Genomic DNA, 18,292 nt, shown 5'->3' with positions numbered 1-18,292 from the left:
AATTTACTTAATTGAGAATTAAATTATATATCATACAGAATTAAACACTAACTATGTCCAACTAGCATTGCACATGAGGTGTAGGTTTAATTTCGAGGATGATTTGATCAAATCTATGATTCAAAGAATTATGAAAGATTGGATCAAGTCCTAGTTATTTTAGATCAGATCTTATTTAATCAAATTTTATTTTATTAAGGTTAAATTGGATTAATTATCCAAGTTGGACTTGGATCTAAATCCTAATTAGATTAGGATTAGCAGTCTTTTTGAATTTGATTCAAATTGGATTCGAATTGAATCCAAATCTAAACCAAATAAGATTTGATGCACTAAGCCATGCCTCCCTAATATTCTCTCACCTATTTGGCCAATCAAGATGGAGGGAGGGGCACTGAAAATTGCACCCCTCCCCTATTTGGCCGAACAAGATGGAGGAGGGGGCACTAAAAATTGTGGCATAAGGAGAATCCTCATGGATTAGGTAGTTTGGATTTGATTGAAACTTGGAGAGTCCTATTCCTAACCAATGAAAGTATTTGATTTGATCTAGGACTTCTTGTCTATTTAAAGAGGGAGTGGAGAAGGAAGAAATCAATCAAGCAATCATCAAGGCATGTTCCTCCCCTTGATCTAGAACTTTCTTGGGCGTGTCCCCCCTTGGGCGTCCCCTTCCTTGGGCATGTTCTCCCTTGGGTGTCCCCTCTCTCTTGGTGTGGTGGCATGTGGACTCTTTTCAAGCATCAAGATCAGATCTCAAAGCCCTCTTCTCCCTCCCTTCTGAAGAAGTCTTCATCCCTTTCTCCTACGTTGCTTAGTGTGCGAGCGAAGTAGAGGGTTTGGATATCCGGATCTCATGAAGCAATTAGTTTTAGAAACTTCTACAATCTTGATTACCTTTTTGCTGTGCATCAAGGTATGTTTCATAAAATTTATGAAAATTTTTATTTGAAATCTATTTTCCTTTCCCTCCTGGCCATGCGATCCGGATCGCATGTTTCCATCAATTGGTATCAGAGCTAGGTTCCATGTTATGATTTCGTAGTTAAATTTTTAATTTTTTTTTATTTTTTCTGATCTGATTTTGAACCAAAAATTTTGATGTAATTAAATCTGATTTTGATATGATGTTTCTTATATTTTTCTAATCTGATTTTGACCAAATTATCGGATCAAAATCAATCCCTAAAAATAGTCTATTAAAATCTGTTTTAGCAAAAATTTTTGTGTAGATTTTTTTGTTCTAATTTACAACTTGATTATACATGGATTTAATTTTTTTTTTGATAGGTTTTTGTAGATATATTTCAATTATAGAATTGATGTTTGAATCAGGTTCAGATCTGAATCTATTTGATAGTATTTTATATTTATTTTGAGCAACATATCTGCATATGTTTGATCATATCTAAAATCAAAATTTTTCTGTACAATCATATATAATTTTGAATGGATTTCTTTGTTTTGCCAGATCTGAAATTAATAATTCATATGATGGTATGATTAAAGTTCAGATCTAAAAATTTTATGTTGTGGTATCATGATCTAATTAGATTAGATATGAATCTATGATTATTCTTTGCTACATATATTTTGCATATAAGATATGTAGTGTAGATTTTTCTTAGTAGCGAATACTCGGATTGAGTTAATCACTATAAGCATCCGATCATAGGAGGAAGCAAGGATTAAAGTCCCTCTCTTATCTAATCGATAGGTTCTCTTATGACATATAGGGGTACCGCTGTGATTATATCTCATGAAGAAGAACAATGAAAGAAAATTCTAGAATTATTCTAATCATAAATTAGTTTAGATTAGATCTAAAAAATTTATGATTTATTTTTGGCTGATTTATGTAAAATATTTAGATCTGAAAATTAGTTTCATAATCTAAAATTAATGACATATGATGCAAGGTTTTGCATGAAAATTTTTGTAAAATAGTTTTATAAATTGAAATAGTTTCAATACATAATTTTATATACTTAATTAAGAATTAAGATATAAAAATTAAAAGATCTAGATTTGAGAATTGAAGATCTTAAGACACCTCATAAACCAATGAGGCTATGGGTTAGCTTGAATCAGGTTATCTAACTAGGTTAGATTTAGGGTTAGAAATGAATATGAACTAAATAGAGAAATAGATTAAATCTAATTAAGAGTTGAATTAGATTAGGTTAAAATTTTTTTAGATCAAACTCAATAGTTGTAGCTTGATCAAGTCAATATTTTGACCATACCAAATGGACCTGATTGTGACTTAGTGGCCGAGCCTGAGTCCTTTAGCTGACCAAATCAAAACTAATCGACTAATTGATGTTTATGATAAGCTCAACAGTTTGATCGATAGTTTTTAATTGGGGGTGTACTTATCTGACCTATATGGTGTCTAAGACAAGCATTGGCTATCCTCCCATCGATCTCACTTAGCTGGCCAATTTAGTAAATTATGTTTTGATTGGGTTACTGATTGATTTGAGTTGATCCATACCATTAAGGTTAATCAGTGTGACTGATTCAGGTGTTCTTGAACCAGCTTGTTTCTAGTCCTCTTCAATGATTTGGTGAAGTCAATGGGAGGATTATCGAAATACTGATTAACCTCTTCTCTTGATTCTAAATCAAGTAATTAAATCTTCTAAATTATTAGGTCTTTAAAATAAAAATATTATAGGGATAATAGATTCATAGCCTTTCATTAATGTGGATGATAATGGATCCAATAATCTAGATAATCATTAGAGACGCCACACGTCTGGTGATTATTTGACTATTGAAATTATCATTTATGATATGATGACTCGGTTGTGACTCTTTGATGGATAGTCAGGTTGGTCAAGCCATACTCAGGTCTAATTATTTATCAGTTAGATGCACTGAGTATGTTCATATTGATGGTTGGATGTAACCAGGATATTCAGTGGAGGCGCCACTCACCTACTGAAGAGAAGCCTGAGTCAAAATAATTATTAAAAATTATTTAAAAAAATAATTGATTAAGAATCTATCTATAGATGCACATGGGTTAGCCAAGCTACACTCGGACCTGTGTACAATCTGTATGGATTCTAGTACCCGCTACGAAATTAGATTTCTCGAATTGGATGTAGAGGCTACTAATTCGTATAAAATAGTGAGAGAATCTTTAAACTAAAGTTCAAATCTTTAGGATTAAATAATTTATATACTAATGCAATTTTGGATTTTTTTTTTAGAAATGGCTAACACTTTATCGCTTCGCTTGCTGTTGGACAGCGACAAGCTCACAGGACCGAACTTTGATAATTGGTATCGTAAGTTGAAGATAGTTTTGGAGTAGAAAGGATCCTATATATAATTATGGATACTGCACCTAAGGATCCTGTGGCCAATGCACATGGTGCGACGAGAGACACTTACCAGAAGTGGCTCATGACCGCATAATGGTGTGTTGCATCATGAGGGTTGCTATGAATGATGAGCTTAGTCGTTAGTTTGAAGATGCACAACTTGAGGAGATGATTCAAAAGTTGAATGAGTTTTTTAGCACCCTTGAGGATGCCGAAAGATATAAAATCTCCTATACTGTCTTTAATGTCCATATGTGAGAGGGGGCATCGATCGCTAATCATGTATTATATATGATCTAGAAGATCGAGCGGCTTAACAAACTTGACTTTTTGTTACATGAACAGTTAGGCAAGGATGCTATCCTCAACTCGCTTCTCATGTCTTAACTACCCTTTCTTAGTGATTATAGAATGACTAAGCCTGTAGTAAACTACTATGATTTGTTAGGATTATTGCAGACCTTTGAGAAGGATCACCAACTTCAAAAGAAATCAATGAATGTGGTAGGTGCATCTTCTACAGGTCATCATTCCTCTAAGAGAGGAAAGAAAAAGAAAGTGTAGAAGAATCATGTTGGGGCTCCTAAGCCCAGTCAGAGCAAGAAGTCAAAGTTGACAAGTGCTATGTAGAGTGCTTCTTCTACAAGAAGCTAAGTCATTGAAAGAGAAATTATCTTCGGTATCTAGCCTCCCTTGATCCCAACAAGTCGAACAAGAGAAAGCAGCAATCTATTACTAGACAAGATATTTATATGATAACTTCTTATAATTTCTCTATGCATGGTACTACTACCTAGGTATTAGATACTGAAGTCCAATTAATATTTTTAATTCATTGCAGGAACTTCAGATTAGTAGAAAATTTAGAGACGGTGAATGATTTCTGAACATTAGAGATAGAAGTCCTATTCTAGTTCTAACTGTAGAAATTATTCAGCTTGTTTTTAAGTCTAGGGTTATCATGTTAGATGATTGTCATTATTGTCCTTTTTTTTATGAATGTCATCTCTGTAGGCCTTTTGGCCAAAATTGGTTTCAACCTTTTAATAAAAGATAATTTTTGTGATATCATTGTGAATGGTACTACAATTATGCATGGACAATTGAAACATAGTATATACCTTTTATCACAGTCTGTAAGTGTAATGTACACGTCTAATAAATATTCTAAGACAGATAATGTCAGTGATGCTTATCTTTGGCATTATCGACTAGGTCATATGAAAGAACATAATAGACAGGTTAACTAAAGAGAGAATCTTCGATATTGATTATTGTGAATCATTACAGACCTATGAATCCTATCTTCTTGATAAGATAATAAAGTCATCTTTTAAAAGAAAAGGTGAGTGAGCCATGGATGTTCTGAGTCTAGTATATAGTGATGTATGTGGACCCATGAGCATAAGTGCTAGAGATAGATTCAACTACTTCATTACTTTCACTCATGACCTATCGAGGTATGGGTACGCCTATCTTATAAAACATAAGTTCAAATCATTTGGAATGTTCAAATAATTCTGTAGTAAAGTAGAAAAACATACTGAAAAGAGTATTAAAACTCTTCAGTCAAATCGAGGAGAAAAATATCTTACCAATGAATTTCTAACACATCTAGAGGAGAATGAGATTCTCTCTCAATAGACTCCTTCGAGGATACCATAACATAATGGGATGTCAGAAAGGAAGAATCGAACATTATTAGATATGGTTCGATCCATGATGGACTTTGCTACTCTATCAATCTCTTTTTGGGGATATACTCTAGAAACTGCTTGCTATGTATTAAATAAGATTGTAAGCAAGTCTATCAATAAAACTCCATATGAGATATAGATAGAGCGTAAGCCAGTACTTTCACAGCTTAGGATTTGGAGATGTCTGGCTTATGTCAAATGATTAAAGACAGATAAGCTTGGACCTAGATTCAATAAGTGTTTATTTGTAGGGTACCCAAAGAAAATAAAAGGATACTATTTCTACCTCGCTAAAAAATAAAATGTGTTTATCAGTAGTAGAACAGTCTTTTTGGAAAGAGAGTTCCTTAGAGAAGGAATTGATGCCACTAAGATCAAATTTGGTGAAATTCGTAAGGTAGAAAATCAAACACCTTGGAGTAGAAATATAGAATCAGATTTGATTGAAAAATCAAATTTGGAGCCTGTTATAGAGGTGCCATTAAGGAGATTCGATAGATTACCACATCAACTGGACAGATACTATAGTTTCTTAGTTTAGAATGGTGATCCTGTCGAACTAGATAAAAATGATGAAGATCCAATCACCTATATAGATGTCATACAGAAACCTAACTCTGAGAAATGACTAAATGCCATAAAATTTAAAATAGAATTTATGGAGATTAATGGTGTATGGACACTTATTGATCCATCCGAAGGGATTAAACCCATAGGGTGCAAATAGATTTCAAAAGAAAAAGAGGAGTGGACAGGAAGGTAGAGATCTATAAAATCTGTCTAGTTGCCAAAGGATATTGTCAATATTATGGTATTGACTATGATGAGACATTCTTTCTTATGGCAATGCTCAAGTCCATTCAAATTGTGCTTGCTATAACAGCATACCTAGATTATGAGATCTGACAAATGGATATCAAAATTATTTTTCTTAATGAAGAATTAGAAGAAGAGATGTATATGATACCACCTGAAGGGTTCACATCCATAGACGAATCTAAAGTGTGCAAGCTAAACAGATCTATTTATAGACTGAAGTACTCTTTTCAGAGTTAGAACATGCAGTTTGATAAGATGATCAAAATGTATGGCTTCATTAAGAACAGAGAGGAGCTCTACATCTATAAATGGGCTAATGATTCTGCAGTCATATTTCTTATACTGTATATGGATGACATTCTTTTAATTGAGAATGATATCCCTGTATTATAGAGTGTAAAACTTTAGTTATCATCGTAATTCTTCATGAGAGATTTGGGAGAAGCATCTTACATTCTAAGGATAAAGATCTATAGAGATAGATCTAAAAGGTTGCTTAGATTATCCCAATCCATATACATTGATACCATACTGAAATAGTTCAGCATGAAAAATTCCAAGAAGGGCTATTTATTGGTAGGCCAAAGAATTACTCTCTCTAAAAAAGATTATCCAACACTCCTCAAGAGAGAGAGCGTATGAGCAGAATTTTATATGTCTTGATAGTGGGATCTATCATATATGCTATAATATGTACGAGACCGGATGTAGCCTACTCACTAAGAGTGGTGAGTAGATATCAGTCTGATCTGGATGAGAACCATTGAAAGATTGTAAAGACAATCCTTAAGTATTTGAGAAATACTAAAGACTAATGGTAAATTTATGAGGATATTGACTTTAAACTTGTGGGATATACTGATTTCAATTTTTAGTCAGATCATGATGATAGCAAAAGTGTGTCTGGCTACATTTTCACTTTATATGGTGGAGCGATCTGCTGGTAGAGTTTCAAGCAACACACAGTAGCTGATTCAGTATGCGAAGCAGAATACATTACAACATCTGATGCTGTAAAAGAAGCTGTTTGGTTAAAGAAGTTTATCTGCGAACTTAGAGTGGTTCCTTCAGTTGAAAATCCAGTTCTACTGTATTGTGATAGCACTAGTGCCATCACTCAAGCCAAGAAATTCAAGTCCTATCAAAGAACCAAACATATTTTGCATCACAATCACCTTGTCTATGAGATCATCGATCGAGGTGACATCGAGCTACTGAAGATTGATGGAAAGAAAAACTTGACCGACCCCTTCACTAAAACTCTCGAGACCAAAGAGTTCGATGACCACAAGTGAAAGATGGGTATTAGATATAGTCCTAATTGACCTTAGTCCAAATAAGAGTTGTTGAAAAATACATCCTCAAGCCAATTATCCATCTGTGGATATTATGCTTTTTATAATTTATATATGAATTATTAGTGAATAAAAGTTATTTTTAGCAAGTTCATCATAAGTGTGCATCTTCCTTTGAACTCTTGTATTATGATGAAGTCCTTAGAACTATAATATAATCGATAAAGGAGAATTTATCGAATAGTTCTTAAACTTATCCGCGATCAAATGATATGTTATTAACAAGGACAATAATATTTATCGAGTATAGGTCATTGTGTGTCATATGGATTGGTTGTCCTGTTAATCAAAGAGTGTGGAGACACTGGTATAGCATACAGGTGAGATGTAGGAGTACATCATCATCGAATAGTGACTCACCTATAGAGTGCTCTGCTGGCAAGGGCAATTCGTGAAGGATATGGGCATAAGTATCTCTCCGACCTGAGATCATCATAGTGACTTGCAAGCAACTCATTATACTTTGATGCTGAACTATCTGTATTTTTAATACAGTGATGGAAGGCTATTGGGTACAGTCAAATATTTATGAAGTCAGTGTATGAGTCAAGATAGGATTGATCTCTCTAGATTATAGGAGTTAATACATCATTATATTTCAATCCAGTAAAATCTTAACTAGGATGATCCTTGTAATCTGTCACAGGATTTGAAAAAGATTGAAATACAATGTGGATGACTCATCCTAGGTTGACAGTTTAACTTTAGGTCATCCTGAGTATTAGGATCAAAGGGATGAATTATGTGGTAACCATATGCTTAGTGTTAGAAAATTGGATAGGATGCATGCATAGATTTCAAAATATTTTGAATAGCAGTAGAAACGAATCGAATTAAACTCTTTAACCCCACATGCATTAGATCTCATCTAATCCTACCTGAGCTCAGGAATAAAGACATACATATAATTCAAAAATTAAAATAAAGAAGAGATCAAATCTCAATATCTTTACACAGGTTGAAATATACCGCTACTGATGATCTTAGATCCGAAGAATCTTGAGCCGCACACGTGTCCTACCTCTATAGATATCCACCGAGATCAATCTAGAATCTTATTTCTCATGGTAGATCCTTCTTCTTCAAGTAGGATCTTACCCTCTTTAAACCTTGATCAACAGTTGATCTAGACTGCAGCCTTAACCTTTGAACTACAGCCTTTTTCTCTTCGATCCTTGCTGTAGAAGAGATGCCTCTCAACTCAAGTGTATGGATTGATGGACGCCCAACCCTTGGGCATGGGAAAGAAAGGAGAGAGAGAGGGTGAGGCATGGAGAGGAGAGAGAGATCTAATTTTAATAAATTCCAATCATCATGAAACCCTAAGGGACCATCTCTTTATATAGACCTTTTCTTGATTTCAAATCTAAAATCAATCAATCTAAAAAGGCTAGTCTTTATCTCATAAAGATTTTTATCTTTTTTATTTGATTATTTTTTTAAAAAATTAGACTTAATTGGTATGGACTTCACCTCCTTTGGCAAGTAGATGGGGTGCCCCTCAACAAATAAGGCAGACTGAGTGGGCACACCTTAACTAAAGAGGCAAGTAGTTGGGGTGCCAACTCTTGGCACCCCTTCTAGGGATTTTGACACAAGAGAGGGGACGTGGCCCTCTCTCTCTCTCCCTTTGAATGCCAAGTTAAAAGAGGGGGCAGGCCCCTCTCTCATCCTCATGCCACTCCAAGGGGTTGGCGCCCCTTGGACCTACCAAAAGGGAGGCTTGTACTTCCTCTCTTCTTTCCATTAATTTCGCGCTACATTAGGAAATCAAGGGAGAAAAAGAGAAGATTAGTTAACCAACTCATTGACTTAATCTAATTCTTTTGGACTCATAATTAAGTACCCTACTAAAACTAAATTAAATAGATTTAGATTAGGTTCAAGGCAATGGACTTGATCCAATCGAAGTTCAGAGAAGAATTGGGTTTAACCATGTGTTAGCATGGTTCTCTTAAACCAAACAGGACTTCACTAAATCCTAATCCAATTAGAACTTCATAAGCCCAATTGATTAATTCAAGATTAAATTCTTTAATGTGTGACCCCATAGATTTCATTCTATCTAATAGTGATATATATTGTGATCTCCATCACAATATCATCGAAACTCCTTTTGATGGATTGAAATAATTCCAGCTCTATTCTTGGAGGATCATCGATTATCAAGATGATGCTTGATGAGTCTCACAATCCATCAGTGACACCTAGCAGTATGTAGTAACAATTCAATAAAATAAAAGTGTGAACCCTTAGGTGCAGTTATCGTATGATTCAGTCCTTCTATCGAGAGTTTTGATTTGATGGAGGTCATGGAGAATTCATCAGACTCCATCATCAATCATATGCTAGATTGACTCGACTCGAGTTCATTTGTGAATTCTGTAAAAATTTTTTTCTAGTATTCACACTTGCTTTGGCCAAAGATTTTCTGAACTCTGTCTCATGAATCGCATAGGACTTCTCTTTTTTTATCAAGATCGATAGATTTTATCTAAGTGCATCCTACTTTAAACAGTAAACTTGAACCTACTGTAACCAACATACATAACAAAGACCCCAATGGTTAGGAACCAAGGGAATGTGCAATCAAACTCAATAGCCTCACTGCGAATAGCCGATGACACCGCGGTCAAAAGATCACTCATACCATTGCAGCATTGAGTCAACCACAGATGAGTGAGTAGATATCCAAGTGATTTTTCATGTGATCATACTCAATATAAATTGTTCTTTAACAACCACCCACATCCTCACCCCAGTGTCCCTACATTGCAGATCCAAAACTCATCTACCCATAAGGGAGGTGAACCGTGCATCGATCTTGAATAGATTGATCATTGTCCTCGATGATGATTCTTTGATTGAGATTATTTAGAAATTAACTACTAATTAATGTATGTCTCAAATTTTTAACACCTTTAGAATATACAAAAATTATTTTTGTTAGTTTCTAGGATAAATCATGGACACATAAACATGATTGGAATAAAAATTTCTTTATTGATAATAAAAATATTACAAGTATCCTTTGGAATTATAAAATATATCAACCAATAATTGACTTCTAGGATATATATCTAACAAAGTTTCACTTGATCTAAAATCAATTGGCCATATATTTAAGACCCATCTTCTCAAGGTGAGCTTCAATCTTCTGCTAGCTGAGAAGCTTGATCAGCAGATCTGCCACGTTAAGTATGGAGTCGACTCTCTGTACCTTGATGAACTTCTTTTCGAGATATTCGCATATGATGTGAAACCGTCGCTCTACATGCTTAAACTTCTGGTGAGATCTAGGCTCCTTAGCAAAGGCTATGGCATCGTTATTATCGTAGTGTAGTACAATGGCATCTGATGGCATCACACCTAGCTCCACAACAAACTTCTTAAACCAAAAGACTTCTTAGCAGCTTCAGAAGTGGCGATGTGCTTTGCTTTCATGGTCGAATCTATAATGATTGACTGCTTGAAACTCTTTCAACTAACTGCACCACTATTACATAAGAAGATATATTCTGATGTAAATTTTTTATCATCGACATCAGTCATGAAGTCTGAATTGATGTATCCCTCAACTTTCAACTTCGATCCTCCACCAAAGCTAACAATAAATCCTTAGTCCTTTTTAAGTACTTAAGGATATTTTTTATAATAATCCAGTATTCTTCATCTGGATTTGCCTAATATCTGCTTGTGACACTCACGAAAAGGGCTATATCAAGTCGTGTACATAACATGGCATACACAAAGCTCTCTATTATCGAAGCATAAAGGATCTTACTCATGCATTGGATCTCCTAAGACATGTCAGTGTTGTGATCCAGGTGGTGTGCCCAAGGCCCAGGGGACCAAGGCTAAGGCCAAGGTCCATTATTCATGAGGGCTTCATGGAGGCTCCAGGGCTAGTTGGGCCCTAGGTTGAAAGGCTGTGGGCCTTTCAGATTCTTGAGGTCTAGGTTATGTGGGCCTCAAGGGACCAACTCTTTATGGGCCAGGTCTGAACCCAGGATAGGTGAGATTAGGTCGATTAATGGGTGTACATGGGCTTGGGTTAACCTAATCTCCCATAGAGTTGGTCAAGGGAGTTTTGGGTTTGGGTCACTTGACCCTGTGTTTATATATACATGTACTTGTATAGGTTTGATTAAGCCAAGGGAATACAAGACTCTTTCTCCCAAGTCTTTCTCTCTTCTCCCTCTCTCTCCAGCTCTTCTCCATGCCCCAGGAGCAAGAAACCCTAGGGTTTCTTGCCGCCCGGCCCAAAAAGGAAAGAAAAGAAAGGAGGCGCTACCCCCTCCTCTCTTGCAGCCGCCAACCAGATCCCTCTCTCCCTCTCTTGTAGCCATCCAAGCACCAGGTCCAAGACTTGGAATCTCTTGTGAAGAGGTTGATACAAGTCCCTCTCAGATCTGGAGTTGATCTGAGGTCGTTTGAGGTGCGGGTGAGATCTCCATCAACAGATCTACAGGAAAGGCTGCAGCAGGACAGATCTGCGAGATCTGTCTCCATCTACCTTCTTCCCTATCTAGAATATCCCAATTTGATATCTATGAATGAAAGACCTCGGTCTAGGCCTGATCTAGTTGGGTACCAGATCTTGAATTTTTAGAGGTGATTTCAGAGGCGTTCTTCATCTGGAACGAAAGGCTGACGAAGAAGACAGCAACCAGGCTGATTTCGTGAAGAGCATTTGATCGTGTCCAGAAGTCTCCAGATCTATTCGTTGCTAGTTCTGCTGCACCCAAGGTCTGTGGGAGGAGCGGGATCGTACTCCAATAGTTGGTATCAGAGCCACAGTGGTGAGGAAGCGGTTCCAAGCATGAGAAGTTGAAGATCCCAAGTGCTGAAAATTTTCAGCAAGGTACCATCAAGGTATATTCTACACTTCTTGATTTTATATTGCTTGTTTAGCTTGGATCCAGTCATGGGCAGCAATATGAAGGTCGAATTTGAGAAGTTTGATGGCAAGAGAAATTTTTCATGTGGAAAATCTGGGTGGAGGATCTTCTGGTGCAAGCAGATCTGGATCAGGCTTTAGATGAGAAGCATGAGGGAATGACAGATAGACAGTGGGCATTGTTGGAGAAGAAAGCATGCTCGGTGATCAGAGGATGTTTGGCGGATGTGGCGTTATATTCGGTGCTGGAAGAAAAGACCCCGAAGGGCCTTTGGTCGAAGTTGCACACCATGTATATGGAGAAGAATATATGCAACAAGCTGATGCTGAAGAAGAAGTTGTACAGTCTTCGGATGCAGGAGGGATCTGATGTGATTGGCCACATTCAGAGGTTCGACCAGTTGTGCACGGAGTTGATGAATATGGGGTGAAGCTGGATGAGGAGGACAAGTCCCTGTTGCTTTTGTGTTCACTACCAGGATCATATGATTCTTTGGTGACTACACTGCTCTACGGCAAGGAGACTCTGGAATATGAGGACATGGTCTCGGTGCTGAGGTCTAATGAGCAGAGAAAAAAGTTGACCAGAGATCGGGCTCCCCAGGAGGGTTTGACAGTAGGAGAGAGGACAGGTAGAGCAGAGGCAGAAGCAAGCCCAGGGGGCGGTCCAAGTCCAGGAAGGAAAGAAAAAGGTGAAATGCTTCAAGTGCAACGAGTTCGGGTACTTCAAGCGAGAATGTCCACTATGGAAGAGCAAGAAGGGAGAAAGAAGTGGCTCAGAATCAGTGAGTGCAGTTGCTGGACAGCAGGTGGAGGATGATCTACTTGTGGTATCAGATGGTCACAGGCATTACACAGAGGAGTGGACACTAGACTCTGCGTGCTCACATCACTACACACCACACAGGTTTGGTTTGCGACATACACCAAGACAGATGAGGGATCAGTGACTCTAGGCGACAATCATCCTTGCAAGGTGGCTGGGATAGGGACAGTCAGGGTGAGGATGTTTGATGGGATTGTGAGGACATTGACAAATATAAAACACATCCCGAAGCTGGAAAAGAATCTGGTGTCACTAGGCTACTTGGAGCACAGTGGATACAGGTTCAGTAGTAGGGCTAGAAGCGGAGTACTGAACATCTCAATGGAGCTATGGTAGTGATGAGAGGCAGGAGATTAGACAATAACCTCTATCGCATGGAGGGATCTGTGGTGATCGGAGAGTCTGATGCAGCAGCTGCAGCACAGGACTAGGAGGGGGCTTACAGGATGTGGCACTACCGCCTAGGCCACATGGGTGACAAGGGCTGAGGGAGTTGAGTAGGAGAGGACTCATCTCTGATCTGGAGGATGGTGCTACAGGGGAGATCTGTGAGCCTTGCCAGATGAAAAAGCAGAGGAGAGTTCAGTTCAACATCAGTACAACCCGCAGTGCAGCCCTCTGGAGTTAGTACACACGGATGTGTGGGGACCAGCCCCAGTTTCAGCTAGGAATGGGGCCAGATATTTATGACCCTGATTGATGATTTCTCAAGAAAACTTTGGATTTACTTCATTAGAGAGAAGTCAGAGGTCTTCACCAAGTTCAAGATCTGGAGAGCTGAGGTGGAGAAGGAGCAGGGAGGAGCGTGAAATGTCTGAGGTCAGACAATGGCGGAGTACACCAGCAGAGAGTTCCAGGATTACTGTGAGGAGTGTGGGATCAGGAGACACTTCTCAGTTAAGGGACTCCACAGCAGAATGGGATGGCCGAGAGGATGAACAGAACACTTTTGGAAAAGGCAAGATGCATGAGGCTGCAGGCAGGGCTTCCAAAGGAGTTTGGGTTGACACAGTTGACACAGCAGGTTACTTGGTCAATCGATCACCTCACACCAGGTTGGATGGCAGGCTTCCAGAGGAGGTGTGGTCTGGGAGGACAGTTGGGCTGGGCCATTTATGGATATTTGGGTGCACGGCCTATGTGCACATTGGAGCTGGTGAGCGGAGCAAGCTAGACGTCAGATCACGCAAGACGGTATTTCTAGGCTATCGCGAGGAGTCAAGGGATACAGGCTGTGGGATCCCTTGAAAAAGAAGGTCATCATAAGTCGGGATGTGACTTTTGATGAGGAGTCAGTCCTACGGAGGCGAGCAGGCATGGAGAAGCAGCAGGAGCAGGTCCAGCAGGGCACTGCTGGACAGCTTACCTCTTTTATTTTGCCTCTTGCAGGTACTACAGGAGGACATGACATTCAGGTAGAGAACCTACCTAAGGTGTCTCCACAGGTGGAGAGGACTCGGATGGATGATCGAGGTGGAGAGGTCCAGCAGGAGCGAGCTGGACCGAGGACTGATATCGATGTTGCCCTACACAAGCCCAAGAGGACCATCTGGCAACCGGACCGATATGGCTTCGAGGAGACCTGTCATATGCCCTGGTGACAGCGAATGGAGATCCATATACATATCAGGAGGCTATTGAGAGTCAGGACAGAGAGCGGTGGGTCCAGACGATGTCCGAGGAGATGCAGTCTCTCCACCAGAACCAGACGTGGCGATTGGTGCAGTTGCCACAGGGGTCCATTGGCTGCAAATGGGTCTACAGTCGCAAGGAAGGGCCTTCAGAGCAGGAGGTATCAGATTCAAGGGAGGTTAGTGGCCAAGGGATACTCCCAGAAGGAAGGTATCGACTTCAGCGAGGTCTTCTCTCCCTCGTCAGACATACTTCCATCAGAGTGTTGCTGAGCATTGTAGCAGCTCAGGATTTAGAGCTGAGCAGATGGATGTCAAGACGGCATTCCTCCATGGGCATTTGGAGGAGAGGATTTACATGGAGCAGCCACCCGATTTCAGGGATCTAGGATCAGAGGGAAAGGTATGCTTGTTGCAGAAGTCGCTGTACGGGCTGAAGCAGTCGTTGAAGCAATGGTACAAGCAGTTCGACTCTTATGTGCGTGCATTGGACTTTCAGGTGCGAGTTTGATCCCTTGTTTATGTTCAGTCTCTTGAGGATGGTTCTAGGTTGTTCCTACTCTTGTATGTGGATGACATGCTTATAGCATGCAAGAGTAGGAAGGTTGTGCAGGATCTGAAGGCATCCTTATCTCGGAGTTTGAGATGAAGGATTTGGGCCCTGCAAAGAAGATCCTAGGCATGGAGATTTTCAGAGATCGAGCCCGAAAGGTGCTGCATCTATCTCAGGGGGGCTACATACAGAAGGTCTTAGAGAGGTTCGGGATGAAGGGAGCAAAGCCGACGGAGCTGCCACTTGCCGGTCACTTCAGACTCTCGAAGACCATGGTGCCACGGATTGAGGTGGAGGCTCAGAGATGGAGACGGTCCTTATGCTTAGGCGTTGGGAGCTTGATGTATGCGATGGTCTGTTGTAGGCCAGACATCGCCATGCAGTGAGTCAGGTTAGCAGGTTTATGGTGCAGCCTGGCAGGGAGCACTGGAGAGCTCTGAAGTGGATATTCAGATATCTGGCAGGTTCAGTTGGAGTTGGCATCTGCTACGGACAGCGAGGAGGTACAGTGGGATACTCTGACATGTCCAGGGAGGCTCAGGGGTGATTGATGGTTATGTAGATGCAGACTTCGTGGAGATGTAGATACCCGGAGGTCTACGACAGGCTTCATCTTTAGCCTGTATGGAGGTCCTATTTCTTAGAGATCGATTCTGCAGCCTATCACGGCCCTATCCACTATAGAGGCAGAGTACATCGGACTGACAGAAGTAGCTAAGGAGGCAATTTGGCTGAAGCATTTGGTGACGGAGATGGGCCTTACTCAGGAGGCCATTAGAGTGCACTATGACAATCAGAGTGCACTTCTAGTAGCACAGAACTCAGTCTATCATGCAAGGACAAAGCACATCGACATTCGTATCATCAGATCAAGGAGCTTGTGGAGGATGGCGAGGTGGAGCTGGTAAAGGTACACACCAAGGAGAACCCAACTGATGCACTTATGAAGGTACTTCCATGAGATAGCTTTCAGAGATGTGTTGAGCTGATTCGGCTGATGGACAGAGTGGAGCTGGTTGAGGCCTTGAGACACCAAGGTGAGATTGTTGTGATCCAGGTGGTGTGTCCAAGGCCCAGGGGACCAAGCTAAGGCAAGGTCCATCATTCATGAGGGCTTCATGGAGGCTCTAGGGCTAGTTGGGCCCTAGGTTGAAAGGCTATGGGCCTTTCGGGTTCTTGAGGTCTAGGTTATGTGGCCTCAAGGACCAACTCTTTATGGGTCAAGTCTGGCCCAGGATAGGTGAGATTAGGTCGATTCATGGGTGTACATAGGCTTGGGTTAACCTAATCTCCCATAGAGTTGGTCAAAGGAGTTTTGGGTTTGGGTCACTTGACCCTGTGTTTATATATACATGTACTTGTATAGGTTTGATTAAGCCAAGGGAATACAAGACTCTTTCTCTCAAGTCTCTCTCTCTTCTCCTCTCTCTCCAGCTCTTCTCCACCCCAGGAGTAAGAAATCCTAGGGTTTCTTGCCGCCAGGCCCAAAAAGGAAAGAAAAGAAAGGAGGCGCTACCCCCTCCTCTCTTGCAGCCACCAACCAGATCCCTCTCTCCCTCTCTTGTAGCCACCCAAGCACCAGGTCCAGGACTGAAATCTCTTGCGAAGAGGTTGATACAAGTCCTCTCAGATCTAGAGTTGATCTGAGGTCATTTGAGGTGCGGGTGAGATCTCCATCAACAGATCTACAGGAAAGGCTGCAGCAGGACAGATCTGCGAGGTTGTCTCCATCTACTTTCTTTCCTATCTAGAATACCCAATTCAAGATCTATAAATTGGAAGTCCTCATCTAGGCCTGATCTGGTTGGGTATTAGATCTTGGAATTTTTAGAGGTGATTTCAGAGGTTTTTTCATCTGGAACGAAAGGCTGACGAAGAAGACAGCAACCAAGCTGATTTCGTGAAGAGCCTTTGATCATGTCCAGAAGTCTCCAGATCTATTTGTTGCTGGTTCTGCTGCACCCAAGGTCCGTGGAAGGAGCTGGGATCATGCTCCAACAGTCAGGACATATCTTCTTGGAGAGATGAATGCTATGTCTAAGGGGCAAAAGTCTCCTCTTGGAGTTTTTCATGCTAACCTCTTCAGCATCTCCTTTATGTACATATGCTGTGAGAGTCCTATCATTCTCTTAGATTTATCCCTATAGATCTTTATACCAAGAATGTAGGAAGCTTCTCCTAGATCTTTCATGAAAATTCTTTTGATAACCATACTTTGATCGATGTCAGTATGAGAATATCATTCTCAATCAGAAGGATGTCATCCACATACAATACGAGGAATGTGATAGTGCTTCTATTGACCTTTTTTACACCACGGCTCCTCCTCATTTTTGATAAAATCAAATATTTTGTTCACATTATTAAAGTAAGTGTTCTAACTCTAAGATGCTTGCTTGAGTTCATATATGAACCTTTGTAGCTTGCAAACCTTGTAATCACTGTCACTGGATGTGAAACCCAAATGCTGCTCTATATAGATATCTTCCTCAAGATATCTATTTAGAAAATATTTTTCATATCCATCTATCAAATTTCATAATCATGAAAAGCTACTATCGCAAGCAGAGTATGGATGGATTTCAGTATAGCCACGGATGATAAGATTTCATGATAGTCAATCCTTCGTGTTGGCTATAACCTCTTGCGACCAACCTTGCCTTATAGGTCCTCTCTTTCAAAGTCTTCAGCTTTTCCTCTAGTTGGTGTTTAAGCCCAATGGCGAGTATGGATTCCTTCTTCTTCTCCTCCTACAGAATGAGTAGGTTGGCATCCATAGCTTCTTTATTTTTTAGCAAATAGGCCATTTTTTTGTACATGATCTTAAAGTCAATAGCTACCTGCAAAATAGAATTTCAGATCGGTCATTCACTAAGGTGAAAAAAAGAGAGAGAGAGGAAGAGAAAGAAAAGAACTCACATGCATGAGCTGTTCGAACCCATGGTTGATGATCTCCTCTGGCTTGTTCTTCCAACGTGCCTCTAAGTCGATGATTGGCATCACGGACTCTAGGAGATCACTACCCAGTCGTGGTCGCTCTAGAAGTAACATTTTAGTCACAGCATCCCCCTCGACTGAGCTCGATGGGGCCTCAAAAGTTGTGGTTAGTTTGCATCCGAGCTCCATGGAAGGTGGCACAGCTCGAGTGTCACCGGTCTTGATCCTCACCACGGCAG

Source organism: Elaeis guineensis, chromosome 1 (genome assembly GCF_000442705.2).
Source record: "Elaeis guineensis isolate ETL-2024a chromosome 1, EG11, whole genome shotgun sequence".
In the NCBI taxonomy this organism is placed as follows: Eukaryota; Viridiplantae; Streptophyta; class Magnoliopsida; order Arecales; family Arecaceae; genus Elaeis; species Elaeis guineensis.
This window is presented reverse-complemented; position numbering follows the sequence as displayed.